Source organism: Eumetopias jubatus, unplaced genomic scaffold, assembly GCF_037043125.1.
Source record: "Eumetopias jubatus isolate StellerSeaLion01/CBP00866 unplaced genomic scaffold, mEumJub1_p1.0 scaffold_10, whole genome shotgun sequence".
Taxonomy (NCBI): Eukaryota; Metazoa; Chordata; class Mammalia; order Carnivora; family Otariidae; genus Eumetopias; species Eumetopias jubatus.
The window spans coordinates 119712918-119719609 of NW_028274816.1; positions in this window are offsets into that span (position 1 = coordinate 119712918).

Consider the following 6692-nt stretch of genomic DNA (forward strand, 5'->3'; position numbering starts at 1 on the left):
TTGCCGGGGGATGATTATCTGGAACCGACTTTAATCGTCACCCCGCTGTTCTTCATGCTACAAGATCCTGCTCCCTCTACATCCACTATCCTGGCCTCACTCCGCACAGTTAGGGAAGACAGCAGGTACATTTTACACATCAGCTTTAGCAGAATGTACCTGGGAAGGTCTTAGTACTGGGCCTGTTTGCCCTTGATCATTCTTCAGGTCCTCACTTGGAGAGCTAACCCCGCCCCCACCCCCCACCGAAGGCTACCTTTCAGTTTCAGAGATTCCCTCAGGCGGTAGCTTCCAGCCAGAATCAGTCAATGGGCAACCTGGTGGAAAATCAAACAGTACAAGAAAGGAAGAAGCTAGGGTTATGTCTCCCCCTTTTCTGCCACTGGCTGTGGTGTCTCAGGCAGCAGCTGTCTTCTCCAGAGATCCTTTCTATTCCGTGCCCCTGGCTCCTGGGATCCTGTAACCCTTTCTTCTTCCCATCCTCCCCCTCCCTTCATCCCTCCAGCCTACGGCTGGTAGAATCTTCTTGCTGTTGAAAATTTCTGAGTTGCCTCCCTCCCGTTTGGCTTCCCAACCCTTCCACCCGGACAGCGAACTTTGTTAGAGTGAGAGGGGAGGCCGGGAGAGGGCGCCACTTAGTAGAGCCACGCTAGGATCTGGCCTGTATTACTGCGGTTGCTCGGGCTGCTGTCTTGAGAATTGACCACAGTGGGGCAGGGAGGTTATTGCTCCCACCAGAGTCAAAACCATAGCCCAGTGATCTTTTGTCTTTTTTGAAATCCTGTGGAACTCTCAGTTGTACCGATCCTTCCAGGCTTGCTACCTGATTAGAGGCTGATTTATTCTCTAGTTGGGGTGCCTAGTTCCCCTCTGAACTCCACAGTGCCTCACACAGTGCCGGAAACAGTAGGCACTTAAAAAAAGGGGAGGGGGGAGCTTGTATTTAATGAATGAATAAATAGATGAGGGGGAAATGGCATGACTTGTCTTTCTGACTTGTCTGTAAACTCCTCAAGCTCAAAGACCTTCTCTAGGACTTTCTTACATCTCCAACAAGGCACAGAGTAAGTGTTCAGGGAACACCGTTCAAAGACTGACAGCCTGCTCTGTGCCAGGTGTCACACGCTGGTAAGCAGTCCTAGCCATCATCACCACCCTCCCACCCCCACCTCAGGAAGTGTCCCTGCAGCCCTGCTCCTCCAGCCTTCCTAGAGAGCAAGCGTCCCATGAAGATCTCCCTGAGGCTCTGCAAAGCAGGAGTCGGTTCCTTGTAAGTGACCGGCTACCCCATCCTCAGGACAGTGGCAGGCACTTCCTGTTTGGGGTGGAAAGGAACCAGACATTTTCCGGTTAGCAGGTCTTTTAAGCAAAGCAGCAGATGCTGAGCAGGTCCTGGTCAGCCTTTCCAGCCAGATTCCTGGCGGTTAGACAGCCTTTCTGTGGAAGGGAAGTGGGGCACACTGCCAGACTGGCTAGGCTTTCATTGTGCTCCTTGCAAGTCCCCTGGGTCCTGCTCTGAGTAAAAAACAAACCAGAAGAGGCTGTCACCCTGCAAATCGTGATGAGGATTAACAGAGATGGGGCTGTTCTGACCAGAGAGCATTCATTGCCTGACAAGGAGGTGCTCATGTGATTGTTCCAGAGCATGCTTGCGTATGTTGTCTGGATATGAGCATCCCCCAGTGTGAGACTGTGCAAAGAATACAAGCATGTAAGCTTATGTCTGTGTACCCAATATCTAGCACTTGATAGGATTTAACAGTGAATAATTGTCTAGTTGGCTCTCTAGCAAATCGGGGTAACAGAAAAGGCAGGAATTATTGTTGTCCCATTTTAAGATGGCAGAAACTCAGAGAGGTTAGTGGACCTGCAAGGGATAACAGAGTAAGAAAAAGTCCAGGTTCAAACCCAGGTCTGTCTCCTTCCAAATTTCTTGCCTTTTCCAGTCCCCTATGAGCATGTGCATATGTGTGTGTATGTACAGGGAGGCAAATAGGGCAGGTAGACTGGGGAAAGTGACCCAGACTAATAAGAGCACATCCACATGTGCTAGAGAGAGGAAATTTCTCTTCCAGAGGCAGAAGTGGTTGCTAAAGACTCGGGGCTTCTAAAATTGAATCACTGTGCTAAAAATGCACAGAGGTTATAGTCAATAATGAATCCAAATTATCACAGCTCACCTCCTCACAACTCTGGGGAATACCTCCTCTTCAAGCCTCCCAAGCAAATCCCACGCCCTCATTCTCCTTATCATTCCTATGATTGTGATTTGGGGAGGTTGGTCATTCTGTTAGTGCCTTTATCCAGAGCCCAGAATTCCTTCTGATAAAATCTACTTTGTGCTCTGCACATTTCCTGGGAAAAAGGAAGGGGCAGAGACAAAGCTAATTGTTTCTCATGTTATGAAGAGAGAAACTGAGGCCCAAAAAGGGCCTTGTCCAGGTCCATACATCCTGCTTGATTCAAAGGGTCCTGGTCAGGAAGACGACTCACTGGCCAGCTGTCGCCTTCTGTCAGAGAAGAAGGAATGGTCCAGGCAGCTGACAGCCACTCCCTTGGGCATGCAACGTGCCCAAGGCCTGTCCACTTGGGGAGAGCCGGGAGGCACTGTGGGTTTGAAGTGAGCCCCAGTGCAGAGAGAGAAGGAGGGGAAGCAGCTCTTTTTGAAGAGGACAAAGGAGAGGAGATGAGAGGACTGCCAGCCTAGCAGGGTCAGGAACTTGCTCACCCAACATAGGGAGGGAGGGAAGGAGAGAGCCAGACCCTTGGAAAACCTAGCCCTCCTATCTTCCCCTTGAACACTGGTGTCTAGTACTTAGTGACTTAGTAGGTCTGGAGTAGAGCTCAGGAATCTGAATCTTTACTAAGTGCCTCCAGGTGATTCAATGCAGGTGCTCCAGTGATCTTTTGACTTGAGGCAAGATAGCAGAGTTTAAGACCTCAAGATCTGGAGTTAGACTATCTGAGTTTGAACCCTGGCTCCATTGCTAGATTTGTGACCTCAGACAAACGGCATAATCTCTCTGTGCCTCAGTTTGCTCATCTTTAAAATAAGGATGCTTATAATAGTAGCTTTCTCATAAGGAAGCTGCAAAGATTCAATGACATGATTTATGTAAAGCACAAAGCACATATGTGGCACATGCTAATTTCTCAGCAAGCATTAACCACTATTATTTGTTCCAACTTCTCATTCCCATCCCCACCCCCACCAGAGGAGGAAATAATGATATTGGATTAACATAGGGACTTGTCACCCAGGATTGTTTGGGATGTGGCTGATCCAAAGCCATTCTCCCCCCAACCCCATCACTCTTCTGATGTCCTTGCTGTGGACTGAGCTTCTTCCAATAAACTACCCTGCCTTTCTCATCTTCCTTCCTTCCTCAGTGCCCCTCTCAGATGGCAGACCACCCTCCTCCACCCCATCCAAAGTGACTTTGGCTTAGGATGTGTCCTGGAAAGTGAAAACATACAGCAAGTCAGGCCCCCGGATTCCTGAAGAAGATCACAGAATTTGGTGCTCTGGGACTTATGAGTAAGCTTTGGAGGCAGAAGGGAACTGAAACTCCTGCTCACCCAGGTTCTAACCATGGAAACATGCTGTCTTTCTGGGAAATGGAGACATCCTGTGCCAAAGCATGGTTGAAGCCCAGGATGAGAATGTGGGCAAAGGAAGCTCTGTTCTGCATAAACTCTTGCAGGCACTTCCAAGTGCAAATTCTTGGCATCTCCAAGTGACCACAGAGGTGAAGTGGGACAGGTGAGGATCGGATGAAATAATCTAACCAAGAACACAAAAGGAAAACAGGATGTCAACGTCCAAACACAACAGTGGTGCTAATTTTCCAGGTCCAGGGGCCGTGGCTAACGTGGGATGCAGAGAAAGCCAGGGTCAGCTCTCTGAGTGGCTCAATCCTCCCAGTCACTCAGCCCTTCAGGGAAGCACTGCTCCCTGCCTTCCCCTCTCCTCCCAGTGCAACTGAAATGGACACCCTCTGGCATGTGCTGGAGAGAGGGATGGAGAAATTCTGCCTGGAGAGAGAATTGGCAAGTCTGGGATTGACTCCAGCTTGGCCAACAGTATCCTTTGCCAACTGGTGCTCCTCAGAGCTCCCTGCCCTAGATAGATACAGAGTTGTATCTAGCCTTTCAAAATCCACCTACTGATGTGGAGAAAGGGGAACCCTCTTACACTGTTGGTGGGAATGCAAACTGTTGCAACTACTCTGGAAAATAGTATGGAGGTTCCTCAAAAAGTTAAAAATAAAAATATCCTATGATCCAGCAATTGCACTACTAGGTATTTACCCAAAGAATACAAAAATACTCAGTCAAAGGGATCCAGGCACCCCAGTATTTACAGCAACATTATCCACAATAGCCAAATTATGGAAACAGCCCAAGTGTCCATTGATTGATGAATGGATAAAGAAGATGATATATATATATGATATAAATGAGATATACATTATATATGTATATATATATATATATATATATATATAATGGAATAGTACTCAGCCATAAAGAAAAATTATGCTAAGCAAAATAACTCAGAGAAAGACAAATATCATATGGTTTCATTCATGTGGAATTTAAGAAACAAAATGAACAAGCAAAGGGGGAAAAAGAGAGAGGCAAACCAAGAAACAGACTTTTAACTATAGAGAACAAACTGATGGTCACCAGAGGGGAGGTGGGAGGGGGGATGGGTGAAATAAGTGATGGGGATTAAGAAGTGCACTTGTTGTGATGAGCTCAGGGTGTTGTACGGAAGTGTTGAGTCACTATATTGTACACCTGCAACTAATATTACACTGTATGTTAACTAACTGGAATTTAAATAAAAACCTAAAATAAAAAATCCTCCTATTGGTCAAGGACCGAATATACCTTCCGGCAACACACACACACACACACACACACACACACACAGGTTGCTAGATAAAATAGAGGCCACCAAGTTAAACTTGAATTTCAGCTTAACGGTGAATAATTTTTTAGTATAAGTATGTCCCAAATGTTGCATTGGCACATACTTAATACTAAAAAATTATTTGTCGTTAATCCGGTACTCAAATTTAACAGGTCATCCTGTATTTTTATTTGCTAAAACTAGCAACGCTACCCCACTCGCCTTCAGAATCTCCCTCCTCTAAGCTCACCCGCAGGACTCCGCTTGAACGTGTAGCCGTGTCACAGTTCTGTCCTGAGCTGAGAACCTTCGTTGCAGTCTGCCCCGCTAGACTGAAAGCTCTCTGAGGGGAAGGCCCAGACCTTGGCCACCATCTCTGGGCCTCCGTCCCAGGCAAGGACACTCCTTAAGGATGTGCACCAGGGCACCGGCGGAGAAGGGGCGTAGATGGGCTCATAAATCCCTTACAACTCTAAGCCCACCGCAGGGGCCCTGGCACAGGGATGGCGAAGGCCGCTGATTATTCACTGGCCTGCGCAGAGGTGCGCCTGTTTCTAATTGGTTCGCCCGGGAGGAGTACCCCCTTTTCATTGGTTGGCTGGGAGGTGGGCGGGGCCTACCGGCAATTTGTTCTCCCACAGCAGCCTTTTAAGTCAGTGCACCGAGGGGTTGCCTTTCCAAAAATTCCTCCGCCAGAGTGGCACCTTTTTTGCAGTAACACAAAAGCCTTCTGTGTGCTACTGAGTCTCTAAGCCTTAGGGTAAGAACACTGCAATACATTTGGTTAGCACTTTAGACATCCCAAATTACTTTACGCGTATCAACTCATGGAATCCCCGCAAGAGTCCCCCGGAGGTCGGTATCACTGTGCCATTTGCATTTCACAGATTAGCACAGATTAGACCAGGAGACAGCACCCTGCTCGCAGCGACCAAGGCAGATAATGAAAACAGTTGACTTTTGCTCAGTGCGAGTTTAGCGAAGGCTCTCACGTAAATCGTTTCACTCCACCTTTGCTACGGACTGTGTGGAATACACAAAGCCAAGCACTTTACCCTCAGTTTCTCTTTTAATCTCTATGCAACTCTGGGAACTAAATATCATTTGCTCTCATTTTATTGAGGAGGAACCTGACGCTCGAAGTCGTTAAATCCTTTGCCAAAAGTCACAAAGCGGCAGCCTACCACTTATTAATTGCGTACTGCACGATGTCAGGTACAGTGCTCAGTTACTTAGAGACATTATTCTCTCATTAAATGCTTCCTACAGCCACATGATATTAGTATTCTTTTTTAAAAAAAAAGATTTTATTTATTTATTTGACAGAGAGAGACACAGCGAGAGAGGGAACACAAGCAGGGAGAGTGGGAGAGGGAGAAGCAGGCTTCCCGCGGAGCAGAGAGCCTGATGCGGGGCTCGATCCCCGGACCCTAGGATCATGACCTGAGCCGAAGGCAGACGCTTAACGACTGAGCCACCCAGGCGCCCCGATATTAGTATTCTTATTATCGACATTTACTAGTGAGAAAAATATGTTCAGAGAGGGTGAGTGACTTGCTTAAGACCGCACAGCCGGCAAGTAATGGAGGCAGGATTCACACGGCTAGCAAAGGAGCAGATCTGGAACCCAAGCCCCAGTCTTCTGACCCCAGCCCAGGGCTCCTTCTCTCATAGCCCAGGGCCTCGCCCCCTGCCAGCCTGGCTGAAATAACGTGACGCTCAGGCAGGCCAGGACCCTCCTTGATTGAAGTCTAAAGTAGCTACAATCTCCAGG